The following is a 15,070-nucleotide window of genomic DNA, read 5'->3' on the forward strand; positions in this document are numbered from 1 at the left end:
TATTACGCAGTTATTTTTCTTTCACTCACTCAACTTGCTTTAGTCATCAGTTTTCATTAAGAAAGCAATTTGATTATTAGGAAACACTTAATGCTCCTGTAAAATGGTGGAATTTATAACTTTTTTTTTCTTCTTTTAAACTCTACCATATCACCTATGAAGGTCAAATACAAAACCTCTCAGACGTTAAAAATAAACAACTGTGCTTTACTTGGCTTACTCAAATTTAACCTCAAATACACGAATTACTGATAGCAGAGGCCCAACCACTAGTAAGTGGCAAAAAATAACCTTGAGTTTATGAGGATTAAATCACTCCCAGAGTTACTTTTTAAAAGGCCTCTGTGAGGTGGGTGAGAAGAATCCTTGCACTCTTTCCTTAGGACCCCAAAGTAGCCAGAGGGAGCCAGCAACTACAAAAGCTGAGAGATGAAGGAATACTGTTGCATCTAATCAAGACTCAAGACATAATACAATTATTAATCCTGGAATGTGGCCAGACTCCTTGGTCAATCACATTTATGAACAAAATTCTGTGAGACCTTAAAATTCCATCTTAAACAAGAAATAAAATCTTCACTTGTGGCATGATATACCCTCACTGAGACAAAAGGGTCCAAATCTCACACACACACACACACACACACCCAACCTTTCCAAAGTGTCTCCTGGCGTGGGGGAAGAGGCAGATCAAATCTCTCTGTAACCTGACTAGTGCCATCTTACCTGCAGGATAAGCACCCAGGCAGAATTCTGAGAAAAATCTAGCGTGAAGAAAATCCTCATAATTTTGGAAAATCTTGGCTTAGAAGAGCAACTTGAGAGGAAGTAGAGTTGCTGAGTTCAACAGAGCACAAGTCTAACAATCTTTAAGAAGTTTGGTTGAGAAATACAGCATAATATTTGATACCACCAAACCCTTGCCTACTTTCAGGTCACTTATATAGAGCCATTCCTACTCACATTTAAGATGTCTGAAGTTTAAATAACCAAGAAAACCTGATAATGTTCATGAGAGTGTTTAACGATTGCAAATTATCGATGAAGAAAACTCTCCTAAACTCACTGAGGTTTCTCTGCAGTACCCATGTCCTGCAGGCAACCACACCATTATACACTGATGCGTGCAGGAGGCTGAGCAATTTTACTCCTGAGCACCTTTACTTCCCTCATCCTGCAGAACACGTGGTATTCTGAATGCAGACACAGGTGGATTAGTGGCCATTTCTTCAAGAATCACAGCTTAAGAGCTGTATAGCCCTGCTTCCCATCTACGTTCCTCTTGGATTCCCTCTATCTAGTCTGAAACTCCAGCTCAGCAGACAGAGAAATGTCTTCCTGCAGGCAAGAATGAACAATCTCTCCCCAATTACAGAGCCATGTGTGGGCTATGAGCAATTTTCCAAACATAAAAGGAAGGAGAGAATTTGCTATCCATATATTAACAAGCTAAAACAAGCCAACCTGCAGATGGAAAGGATCAAAGTGTCTGTTTGAGTCACCTCAAAATTAATCCCCTCCAGGAATGTTCACCATCTCCCCACACACACACACACAAACATACTACGTCCCCCCAGTCCCTCCCAGAGCAAAAAGTCAAGCTTAAAGAATGCATCTAGGTCTTTTAGATTAATATGATACTCCCAGAATACACACACCCTCCTTTTCTCTTTGAAAGGCCATGTTCTTCCCCCTTCCCCCTCCATCCCCAGACATGCACATGCAGATAGCCGAGAGACAATTTTATCCCCATTGTCTGTTAAACATGATATTATGCTTCATCAGAAAGATTCACTGCAGGATCAGGTTGGAAACGGCACCTGCATCACACGGATATGACTGTCCTTTCAAAATGCTAAAATAGCAAAAGTAATATTTATCATCTGTAATACAGATTTTTTCTTTTTTGAAGCAAATTTGCTTTATAAACAGGAAAAAAATAAATGTGAGAAGCTAAAGATATTAGGAAAAGAAAATATACACATGATGACAGGTAATTCTAGTATTTCTAGGCTATCATTCAAATTTGAGTTGCCACTACAAAAATGTATTTTACACAACACCTTAGATGTCAAAAGCGCATCTGTGATGTTGAACTCTTCCACATCTTTCTCTCAGGCAAGCTGAAAACTATCATGATTTGGAGAGGGCCTGAAAAGAGATCCTTGTTCTGCTAAACCATGGACAAAAGCAGCTACATACTTCCCAAAAAAGCCTAAAGAAGTTCAATGTTAGCATAAACGGCCCAGTTTCATTCCTACAGAAGTGTCAAAATTCCCATTTTTCACAAAAAGTGTTAGAAACAGGAAACCTATTAGCCGGTGGGGTTGGTAAGAGCAATATCAGTACAGCCAATTCTCATCACATCAGAGTACTGGCCAGATCAAGGAGGCAATGCTACTGGGAGTTTACAAGCAAATCTATCCTGCTATCACCCACATTACATCCATCAACTCCACTATATTGGAGTACAGTCTGGGAAATTACCACGTACAGAATACTGTGGCTCACTGACAAGCAACATCAGTTGCTCCAATAACTCATGAAACCACACGAGTTGTGCCACACAGCATTAACGGGAAGGAAGTGATGGACTGGGAAGAGGGGCTTTACTTTCAAGTTCCACCTGCTAAACCCATTCTTGGGCTTTGAAGTTCTCTCATTTCGCTACCACTCACACGTCTGCCACTGTCTCCGTTGCAGAGAGGCTATACACAAAATTAGATAAAAGAGAGTTAAGCCACAAACCATTTCAGCTACCAGCCCCACCATTTGGATCTTGGCAATGTCAACAGCTCCCTGTCTCACCACTGCGAAACACAGACATCGGGCTTGGCTTTTCCATACAGCTGGGCACCTCCTCTAAAATGGTGATACCATCTTTTTTTAAGATTGGGATGACATGTAACTGAGGAGGAGCGCAACCTGTCCAGGTATCACAGTAACATATAATGTAAGAGAGGAAGGAAGGTTAACATATTTGTGCATGAACATACTTGAAATGTCAGCAGTAACCCAGTTTCACCACACTTATTAAAGCAAGCTAGCAGTAACAGAAGACACACTCAGAGGACTGATTTCTAAAATTATATCACATTTTTGGAAGCACTGCTGTGTATACAAACACCAGAATTAGAGGAAAAAGTTTGGTTTTTTTCTTCAGTGAACTAGCATATTTCTCCTTCCCCTTAGAAAGTTTCGGTCACTTGGTTAGGAAACAAATTTGTATTCATGATTAATCAGTAATTTGTTGCTACAACATGGGTATCTAATAGAATACTGGACACCTTAAAAAAAAAAATTTAACTACAAGAGAAATGCAAAAGGCATGTCGAAGTACTTCACCACCTGGAAGCCAAATAAAGTATTATTCTTCAGAGTATCTTGCTGAAGTCTGTCATTGCTCCTCCCCCCCCATTTATTCATTACAAATGCATCACACTAAAAATTAACTCTTGATTCCTAGCAAGAGACAAATAACTAGAAGCCACAACACAATCAAGAAACACTATTTTCAGTCCTGAAGCACAGAACAGTCTAGGTTAAATGTCACATAACTCGGGTCTGCCAATTTTTAATCTCCATCAACACAAAGGCATAACAGCATACCCAAACTCTGTGGCCCAAAAGCGATGCCAACTTCTGCGTTTTCCAGGAACACTATATTCAAATACCTATGCAGGTTGAAAGTATCACCCCAGAAATGCTCTTCCCTTTCTCCTTTAGGCCTTTTCATGCAGGACTGTTTTCATTTTTCCTTCTGCTTTCTCACCGACTCTCTTGAATACCTTTTCTCTTGCTGAATGCTGCTCAGCAATAATTACAATGCCTAGGAAATTGTCTGTGCCACTAGGCAACATGCCTGTATCTCTGAAATCCTCAATTTGTATTCTTGCAATCTCAGTCAGGTGAATTCAATGCTAATCATTAAATTTCTTCATTAACTAATGGACCCAGCTACACCTGTAATACTTCATTATATAAGCCATATCACACTGAAGTTGCACTTCATGCAAGCATAACACTTTTCTTTCAGAAAGTACAGGAGAACTTTGGTTCTGAATACAGTAAGTCAGAATTACTTGAACTGAAACTCCCAAATCTATTATCATGTACACCAAATTTCATGGCCATGGTAAACAAATAAAACTGGTGCCCAATGTGGTCTCATACATGAAGCAAGCTCATCACTCTTCTGAGAACTGTCAAAAGATAGTTAATGACTCATAGCAAAACCTTGACTTGCTCTGCACACATGCTTCATTTCCCTCACCACTTCAAGTAAAAAGAAGTGAAAAATTCTGCCTGCCTGACCACTCCTACTCTGTTTTGAAATGTTTTTCCCTTCTCAGCTCTACAGGTCTTCAGAGCACTTATTCAATAGGGAACAACTACAAATAACTGTAACAGCACCCACGTGGGTAAGCCAAGGCAACTAAACTAAACAACCCAAAAATGTTAATACAGGCAATGCTCCCTCTACAAGCAAACAGTAGAAGTATCGTTCATTTCCTTGAAAGACTTGAAGGAGAAGGAAATTGCTCCAGGATGCCCAGAAAAGGAATGACATTCACGATACTCAGAATGGAAGCTGTAAGCAGAGGAACGTGACTCAAAGCTCAGAAGTGCCATCAGAATAGAGAAAACACATTTTCTCCCTGGCAAAGGCCTGATTCTTGAGAGCAGCAAGGCTCTGCCTGCTGAGAGCCTGCCCACCCCTACCAGCAGCACGCTTCCCCGGGCCATTCAGCAAGCAGAGTTCTTCCCTGACCCTTCTCCCACGGCTCAGATACAAGCACGGGATGCACAGTTCCACCTGTGAAGCAAGAACAGGCATCGCTGTGCAGATGACGCCCAAGAACCTGAAGTTGCTTTTCAAGAGGTAGGCACAGTATCGCCACCAAAAAGACAGAAAATGGACCTCAATGAGGCTAAACGTCAAACTCCCTCACTGTTCTACACTGCAAGCTCTGTTACTGATGACAATATCAGCATGAGTCAGTGACAGGTAAAACATGTAACCCTAAAGTCTGTTTTGCTTGAATTTCAGTCCTGTGCTCAAAGCATTAGTCACCACAGTCTTCAAAAACAATATACAACCCAATAAAAAAAAAAAATCTATTAAAAGCCATTACATTTCATACCAGCTCAGCCTAATCGTGTTTTTTGTTAAGCAGAATAATTATGTTTTCATGAAATCTCATACCTGCAGGGAACACAGTTTCACTTAAAAGCACATGGATAAGGCACTACTCTGCTCAACTGGCTGTTTATATAAAATGTTAATTCATTAAACTAGGGATGACAAGGTGCCTTCCCCTTCTCAAATGAGCACAAGACATTAAAAAAACTACTCTCAAAGATGCCTCTGATTATTTATCAGTTCCCTCTTGCAATAGGTTTCTTTAACACAATCACTGACTGTTTTGACACTACTATCTTAAACAAGACTATGAATCACTATTTCAGTCCTGATTTTACCCAGAAGTACTGCTCTGCATTTGCAGATTCCAGATGTCACAGCTGAACACAGCCACTCCTTCCCAATTAGCTCCTAAATTTTCTCTCTTGGGGAGCAGCATACTATCTCCTGTAGTACATAATCAGTGGTGGGGTGCTTCATGACCTGGTCTCTAGCTTTCAGGAAAAGTCAGATTGTTGACGCGCTTCATGACCCTAACATACAAAAAGAATGGCTGTTATTTCTTCAGAACAGAATGAGCATCTGCATTTCAAAATAAACCTGAGAGTAACAGATGCATACACAGGAAACAGCCAAAGTGTTTCAGTTACATAGAAATAAAGTGTCAAACCTTCATTTTCAAAAATTACTGTTTTCTTCAAAGTGCCTTTGCACAGCAGAGAAAGAAGGTATTTGACAAAAGAATACTCACAGCAAAAGCCGAAAGATTTTGGCACACTATTCTGCTTTCTGGGGGATAGAGTTCTAGCTGGCTTTTGGCATAATTTCGCTAGGGATTAGTTTCTTTAACTACAAGTCCCACGATGCACTGCAACTCGAACAACAAAGGCACTGTGCTTCAGGAAAGCCACTACTCCAAGAAAAACACTGTGCTTACCACCAGAGAAAAAATAAATAGATAAACATAAAAACACAAATTAAGCATATCCAATGAAACAGCACAGAAGTAACAGTAACATATTAGATTGAAATCGCAAAATTTTTATGCCTCAGAAGTCAGTAACTCTATGGAAGAAAATTAAGTTTCCACACAGAATTAAACCTATTTCTTCCCCTGCACCATCATTAAGCATCTCAAAACACATTTGTAATTTAATGTAGACAGATCAATCTTAACATAAGATTCAAGCCTAAACACTTAAGTATGCTTCTGTACAGCAGACAGACAAAGGAGTGGCAGCCTAACTCTAAGATATTTTAAGTAACCACGGTATATAAGACAGAAAGAAAGAAGTAAAGGAATATTGGCATCCATAAAAATACTGCAGAACATGAAAAGCTCTCCAAATAATGCAGAACAGCTGGATTCAAGCTGCAGCAAGGCCACTGCTGAGTATCTGCTGAAGGGGAACACCTGCAACATTACAAAAGGCACAAAACATGGAACTCTTTTTTGAAAACTACTACAGAATTATTGTCATTCACTTCCTTCTAGAGTCATAACTTAAAGAAAATGTATAGGACTTGCCAATATTTACTTGTCATAATTTACTTACAGATTGAGGATGCACTTCTAAAACACATGTAGTGTTGATATTTGAAAAATACAATTTTGCCGTTGATGAGCAAGAGCAGCCAAGATAGAATAGCAGTTTTTTAGATGCTAATAATTTTACAGCTCAAAAAAATGCAGTATTTGGACTAGACAGAAGAAAGCAGAAAAGGATTTCAAGAAACAGATCTGTGTTTTGACTGAAATCTACTAATCTAAAAATTTATTACTTAAAATCCAGTCTACTACTAAAAATGTACATCCTCCCACAGGGTTTGATCTTAAACACCCTCATCTATTGAAACTGTCACTGGAGATGCCAGGTTTCACAGAAGCTGCAGTAATAGGTCATAAATTGTAACTGACTTTTCATCTTCCATATCAAATTCATCTCAACTGAAAATAAAAATAATTCTGCAGGCTGAGAGTTGCTGATAGTTGCAAGAATAAGTGAATGACTACGAAAAAAATAGCACAGGTCAGGAAAGGCTTATTTTTAATTAGTGAGATACCTTGTGTCCATAAGGAAGTGTTTTCAGAGGTTTTTCAAACACAGATTAAATTGACTACACACTAAAATCAACAGCAATGAATTTAACCATAGGCCTAGTCAGGTTCCAGGCTCTCACTTCTTGACCATAGCAACAGGCTGTGCGTTTATGAACTAAAATCAGATAACAGCTCCTTCGTCAAACCCAAAGGGAGCAGTTTGTTACTGAAATCCAGGCAGCTGAAGTTTCTTCATTATATATCATTAAAAAAAAAAAAAAAGGGCAAATTACCCATAACCTGGCAAAAGGACAGTATCAACAACTCATAAATTATATTTGTATTGCAAACACTACAGAAAGGCTCCACCTTTCACACCAGGTAAACAAAATCTAACGCGTATGTTCAGGAAATCACATGTTCCCAGATGTACAAACACACAATGCACACAAAGATATTCTTTGCTCTCATAGTTACTATTTTCAGGACACTGACTGCTAGGAAAGTAGGAAAGTAACAAGCCACTATCACCTATTAATCATTAAAGAAAAAAACAAAAGCTTGGATGTTTGGATGCATACAAGTTGTGTTTCAAAGACTAATTCCTTTAGGATCTGCGGAAAACTCATAAGGCTGTGGGCCAGATCACGTCTCCCTCTCCACTAGCCCCCCAGACACGCAGGAAACAAGGATGCCCATGATGTGGCACAGAGCCCAGCACTGCCAGAGCTAGGCTTTACAAACCACCCCACCTCCAGAAGAAACCTCTAATGGAGCAATCTCTTGGCTTGGGGTTGGTATCAGACACCAGGAATGCCTGAGCTATGCCTGGCCAGAGCACCTCAGTCTCTCCTGGCACATCAAGTCCTCTTCACACTGAAGCAGTATGGGGAAGGGTCCTCATGCACAGCACAGAGGGAAGACCACAGGACCTCTAAGCCAGTTCCCTCTCCTGTGATGTTGAAGGCTCAGGTTCAAGTTCCTCCTCTCCTTTGGTCCCACGTTGCAGATGAGCACCCCAAACACAGTGCTACAGCACGCACGTCTTCTTGGCTCCACGAATACCGGATTATTTACTACAGTGATCTAGTCTGAGATCCCCAAACCAACTTTTCCCTCTCCTTCCTTCCCAGTGGGATGCCCTCAATTTCCCCCAACACCCCAACTACCAACTTTTCTGCCTGACAGTAACAAGTCATCTCCACTGGTCACTACAAACCCAGCTGCTGCCCTGAAGCTAGCCAGCACAGAGGACTGAGCTACTGACACTGCAGCTGCCAGAGGACAGGAGGAAGAGGAGGCAGCCGCTCCTGTAAGGACAAGAAGCAACAGCAGCAACCTGACACTGGCTGGAATGAGGTGTAGAACGTAGCACACAGTTGCCTGGGCCCTCCTCAGCCCCTCCAAAGAAAAGGTGGCAAGCCAGATGGAAACGTCCCCTGGGCCACTTTCAACTGCAGCCACCTGCTGAATCACTAAAACAGAGATACAGAAACCTAATGGCAGCAAAAAGTCTCAAAATGTATTAATTGGGATGAATATGGGTGATTAGGACACAAAAGTATCCTAATATGGCAATCAAGGAGCCTTGCAAAAACCTGACATTTTTGTCAGAGATACGGTCATGCTGAAAGACAGAAGGTGCAGTGCGCTTTATTTTTTTTTATTGGTGCAAAGAAACACTGCTAGAGAAAATTTTTCTGCAGAGACCATCATATCCAACGAGACAACAGTACACAAATGGAAATAGCCCTCATCAAATTACACACTGGGGGCTTCTTTTTGCACCTTACCTTCTCAAATGAATTTTAGTAGTACTAGCTGCAGAAAAAGGGCAAGCATAGAAAGACCTATGGAATAACGAAGCCAACCTATTTTACTTCAACTAAAAAGACAGGTGGTAAACGCACTTCTGTTGATCAGTGGTAATCACATTCAAAAAACATACAAAACATACAGTATGAGAAATGGTAGCCAGGGGACAAAAGGGCAGGATGGTATATTGGAAGTTTTATATATGGTCTAATGATTTTTTTCAACACAAGGAAGAACTACAAATTCAGTTACTTTGCAAGATTCCAGTTAACCCAACTCAAATTACCTCCTTTGACCAAAAAAAAAAAAAAAAAAATCAACAAAATCAACAAAAAAAACAGGAAACAAAACACGGAAAATAACCCCAAACAAACAAAAAACACAGAGCATTTTAATTGAAAGTAAAAACATATGTCTGCAGGTTAAAGTCACAATGGCTCACTTTTTCACCATTCACACAAAACAGTTTTCAACAAACTGGGAGAAAAAAAGATAACCCCAACTCCACATTTTTTTTATTTCTGTGGTTAAGGCTTAAAAGATATCACTGCCACCTTTGTCTTTCAGGAAATCAGCGTAAAACTGATAGATTAAATTTTAAAAGCTAAGCTCTAGCAGTGCCTCCTGAATATGTAAACCTAATAGACTCCTCTCCTAACACCCCCATTCTCTTTCTCATTCCCCAAAATCACAGCGAGTACATTCCTAAATGGATTAGCATCTTCCTTCTGCCATCCCCAAAGCTAAGAGTGTCTACGTAGCTTGAGGAACTACAAAGACATAACAGCATCTTCTCTTCCTCTGTCTCTGAGGCTACTTAATTTCCTCAGATCTTTCCCAGTAGAGGTGCACTGGAAGCAGGCTGCATCAACACACCTGTCCATTTGATTACTGCAAATCAATCTGTCACCTTATGCCTGGAGCAATTCATTATCTCAATTCTGTTATCACACAGGTCTGTACCCGCAGGGTAATTAGATAGTAGCATGGGTATGGGGGAGAAAAAAGACAAAAAAAAAAAAAAAAAAACCACACCACAAAAAAAGGTGAACACCCAGTCCCTATGAAGCAAGGCAATGCTAGTTTCCTATCACTGGCAGATCACTACAGGAGACCTTGCAGGCTATGGAAATTCTGCCTTAATACATCAAGCACAGAACAGCTCTACCACCTTCCTGAACTTAAGAAATCCTGAGTGTGCAAGTCCAGTTACATTCTTAAAATATGCAAAAAAAAAAAAAAAAAGAAAAAAAAAAGGCAACTTTAAAAGCACAGTTACATGGTGAATTATATTAATACAGGAGACTACCAAATCGAGCAGGGAAAAAAGGGAAAGGGGGGCACTTACATGTATTAAGTGCATTACCATTACCTCTGTAGACCCTCTCACACTGCCATAAAGACAGTTTAAAGGTAAGAAAACCTCCTCATTCATTTATCAGATGTAGCTTATTATGTTTATTCTGCCATTCCAAGCACTGCACTAAAGGAATAATTTTAAAAGCCAAAATGAATACAACGAAGTACACTCCACTGAGAGTGCTAAGGGTGTCGCAAGGAATAGGGCAGCAGGCTACTCTATCCCCAGGTGCAAAATATCATCTTCCAGGCTGTTTTTCTGAAACTCAGTTTTCATTCATCATCAAATGGCAGGCCTCACTTGGGGGACATTGGCCTGCCAAAACTTTAATAGCTTTGACATTTCCAGGATGCTTGCTTCCCCCAACCTTATCCTCTACCCCTCACTAAAATAATTTGCTGCTAAACACCTGCAAATACTTGCAAATCCCTGTTACAGGCCTGCTGTGTAAGAAACAAGCAGGGACTGAACTAACTTACAGAAAGGCTGTACAGTCACCTTGCTTCGCACCTTCCAGGCACAAAGGTAGTAAGGCCAGGAGAAACAAACCACCACCACCACCCAAAAATAAAAAACAACCACACAAGAAAACCCCAAACCAACAGAAAAACCCAACAACAACAAAAGAAGTCTGAACCACTAACTCCCTGTCCTCTACCCGTCCTATCACACACATACTCCTTCATGGCTGGAGAGGCTCCATCAAGAGGGATTTTCCCAGAGAAGGTTCTCCAGCAATAGCTCAGATGTGATACATAAAGACTCTCATTAGGATTTAGTAATTTCTGGCTACTTCCAGTCCTGAATTTGAGTACTCTGTACGGAAGAAGGCACAGGAGCACTTGACCTGCCAAGGTTCTTTTCTAGGCTTCACTTCCTTGTTGCTGGTCAGTCTCAGCCTATTGATCAACTGTAGCGCTAAAAAGGTCTGACATCTCTGAGTGGTAAAAACCAGGAATTACTCCACAGGGCTATTTCACTCAAGCAATTCCTAAACCATCAACATGAGGTAAATTAGTACCTTACTTAACATCTGGATAAACACTTCCACCCTCATATTCCCAACTTTACTCAATGACTCAGTGTCAGAATTAGGAATTGGACTACCCATGCAATATTTTAGGTTGCACTTAAAAGGGCAGAAGTGTGGCAAAGCTGTACTTACAGCAATACATAGCATTTTTCATATCACAAGAACACAATGACAAACAGCAATGTGCAAGCTGTTTCAATACTTTTTTTTTTTTTTGCTCCATCCAAAAAAATAAGGGGTTTTTTGACCAGTTTTGTGAAGCTGGTGGATAAGGCACATTCAGCACTCATTACTATGGCAGGAATTGTACATTCTCAGTAGGTACTCAGTGACGATCAGGAGATTCTTCCAGTGTGTGAATGAGTTAACAAATTTGATTCTTCGACTGGCAGCCAGAAAAACACCACTAGAAATTTGCCCTAGAAATAAAACAGAACTCTAAGCCCTAAAGTTAAATGCCTAACCAACCATTATATGCTTCCTGCAGTATGTTTAGTGACTTCTAGATTAATTTCCTTGTATTGCAAATGTCTGACCACATTTGGGTTTCCTTCATTACACCTGTTATGCAATTTTAGCACTGCTTGCTATTTTGGTTACCATCTTTGTTTTAGTTAAAGAATAAGTTTAGGAGATACACCAGTTACTAATAATGTTTTAATCAAATAAGCCTCACTGATCCCTCAAAAATATCACCTTATTCTCTGTTGTTTTGGTCATTCCAGAGAAGGAAAGTCAGACACAAAAGAGATGAAGAAATTCTCCATCAGTTTCGTCAGACACAAAAGAAACTGCTGTATTCTTCCAATCTTCTGCCAGTCGTAGAGTTTATGGTCAAAGAGAGAGATAAACCTGAGGGATAGACTCACTTGCCACTCTGCAATCAGCACAGCCAGAGAAAGAACCCGTAAACAGGGATCTTCTTCTGTGTTCCAGCTATAAATATTTTCTGCGTGACCAGGAAAAAAGAACAGGCCAAAGAAGGTGATGCCAGCTGTAACGATATCCCAAAATATCACAACTGTTAAGTAAAACAAAGTGTGGACTGCAGAAAGGTACTTTGGATAAAGTCAGAGATTGCAAGAACACTGATTAGACCACTTGTGACCACCGCCTTCTCTAAATAATCATTCCCTGAGGCACATACACATCTATGCTGAAATGAAACGGACTGGTTTCGTTTACCTCACGGAAAACTCTTGGCAATGCCAGCTCTGATTTGTGAGCACCTGTACTTCCAACAAATTAAATGAACAATTAAGCATTCCAATAAACATTAGTTATTAGAAGTAATCAATTTCATTATCAAAAAAAACCCAAAACAACAACAAAAAAAGCCACACACACAAAAAAACACCACCACCACCCTGTTAGCTATTCAGGATGAAAATCCCACTGCTTCCAATATTTCAGTGGTTCTATTTCACAGCTTCAAAGTCATCAAAAACTTCATTAGTTTCAGCAAAAGTCCTACTTGGCCTTCTTGTACAATAAGGTTGACTAATTAACTGCAACAGTTTCTCTTAAAAATTAGCCAGCTTATCTATAATCAGTCACAGCATTGAGCAGTATACAGAAGTTTCCTATCAAGCATCCCATAAAGGAGACCTAAAGTCTTGTTCGTGCAGCCACAGCCCTCATGGCTCTTGCCACTGTTTCATTTCATACTGAGTAAAATGTAAACAGTGCTATTACAAAGACAATGACTATCACCAGACACTCCTCGATACAGAAAAAAAAAATAATACACAGTTTAACATGTAAACAAGCATTTCAAACGACATAAAATGCTGTGATTATCACCTAATGTTAGGCTTGGAAATGAGGCGCTTGGCTGAGGCACAAGTCCTTACTGCTCAGGAGACCATCCCGACTTGGAGGATCCCAGCTGCGGAGCCAGAGCCGTGTGGCCTGTGCTCCTGGTCAGTGCTAACACCAAAAGCTGTTGACGACCTGGGCAGTTGTCAGAAGACACACAAAGATCCTGAACCTCGGTCCTCCGTAAGGATCGTTTATCTGAGAAAAGCACCAGTAACCAACTAAGTTTTTTGACCTTTTTCTCTAAGACAGCTGTCAGTTTTGGCCAGCGATGGCAAACCAATGCCAACAGTTACACGTTGGGCACCAGGAGAGCTCCGGATGGGTTCCCGGCGCCGCTTACCCGACACCGACAGCAAGCAGACGTGCCGCCGCGGCGCACGGCAGCCTCGGCAGGGCCGAGCCGAGGAGCCGAGCGCACCCCCGGCCTGCCAAGCCCGCCGGTTTCTGTAACTTCCCGGGAGAGAAACGCGCGCCTTGCCGCTAAGCCGCCCAGCATGGGAAGCCCCAGCCCGGCTGCGGAGATCCGGGAGCGCTTCCCCGGACCCCTCGGCCGGACCCCGCCGCCGCCATCCCGCCCTCCCCTCCCTCCCTCCCTCCCTCCCCGCGGCGGCGCCCCGCCAGCTCTGCCCTGCCCGCAACGCGAACCCCGGGACGCTCTCCGAGCAGACAGCGTTCCCGACCCGCCTCTCCTACCCCGGCCCGCACCGCCGGGGGCTCCGGCCCGCACCGCCGGCAACGCCGCCCCTTCCCCGGGGGGGGGGGCGGGCGGTTGGCCCCACAGCCGCCGCCGCGGAGGCGCCGCGGCCCGCCGAGGGGCCTCCCTGCCCGCCGCCGGACCTCCCTCCGCCCGGCCGGGAACAAAGCCCCGCGCCGCCGCGGCAGCCCCCGGGCACAGCTCCCACTTCCCCTGGGCCCCGACGGCCGCCCAAGTTTACCTCGCTTCCCGCCGCGGGGCAGCGCTCGGCTGGAGAGCGGGAGCCGCGATCCCTTCGCCCCCGCCCTCACCCCGCGCACTTGTTTCTCTTTCCTACGGTCCCTCCCGCCGGGAGAAAGCCTCCAGCGCCTCGATCGAGGCTGAGGAGGAGGCGGGGAAGAGGCGCGTAGCCCCGCTCCCGGCTGGCGGGGGGGGGGGGGCGCGGGGCAGCCCCGCTGGGCCCACCCCGGCCACCCCTCGGGCGCGGTCCCCGGAGCAGGCCGGACCCCCGGCCCGGGAGGCTGGGCCCTTGGCGGGGGAGAGTCTCCGGGCCGAAGGCAGCGCCGCCGCCGCCCCGCAGGGCCCTGCCAGGCTGGGCTTTTCCAGCCCGTGCCCCGGCGGCTCGGAGCTCCGGTGGCAAGGCCGGGGGCCGCAAGCTCTTGGGACACGAGCACTTACCGCTCTCCGGGACCGCCAGCCATGGCTGCCGGCGGAGGAATCGGCTTAACGGCCCTGGGCGGCCTCGGCAACGAGGCCGAGCCCGCTGGGGGGCTGAGGGGCTTGCACCGGCCCGAGCTTCCGAGGTGCCAGGGCGACCGCCAAAATCACGGCTCAGCCGCCGCCTGAGGCCACGGATTCCCGGCGTACGCATGTTCGCGCAAATGCAGCTCCTTACTGCGCTGACATTTACGCTATTTACACACCAAGTATTACCTCTCCCTTGAGGTAGCTCAAGCAAGGGCAGCTCAGCACCTGGAGCTCCTACGGGATCCACAAACCAGGCGCTGACCTCTGTACCTGCCAGATCACAGCTGCTGCCGCTTGCGGAATGGGGCGACTTGCATGACATGAAAAACAGCCCAAGAGCTGGGCAGGGAGGAACTAGAGCTACTCCTGTCCATCCATGCGGCGTTTCAGAAAAGCAGGGGTCTCAACCCAGATGC

At 43.7% G+C, this 15,070-nt stretch overlaps 1 protein-coding gene across 5 annotated transcripts in view; it reads right to left on the reverse strand.

Annotated features, from left to right (window-relative positions):
- TNS3 (tensin 3) overlaps positions 1–15,070 on the reverse strand; it is a 222,796-nt gene that overhangs the window by 173,586 nt on the left and 34,140 nt on the right. The window contains exon 1 of one of the 5 annotated variants that reach the window (XM_042806678.1): positions 14,149–14,205. The exons of the other annotated variants lie outside the window; for them this stretch is intronic. The gene's annotated coding sequence lies outside the window, so the exon portion shown is untranslated. Of the gene's footprint in view, positions 1–14,148; positions 14,206–15,070 lie in introns of those variants that run through there. 5 annotated transcript variants of the gene reach the window in all.

Source organism: Tyto alba, unplaced genomic scaffold (genome assembly GCF_018691265.1).
Source record: "Tyto alba isolate M040663 unplaced genomic scaffold, T.alba_DEE_v4.0 Super-Scaffold_48, whole genome shotgun sequence".
Classification (NCBI taxonomy): domain Eukaryota; kingdom Metazoa; phylum Chordata; class Aves; order Strigiformes; family Tytonidae; genus Tyto; species Tyto alba.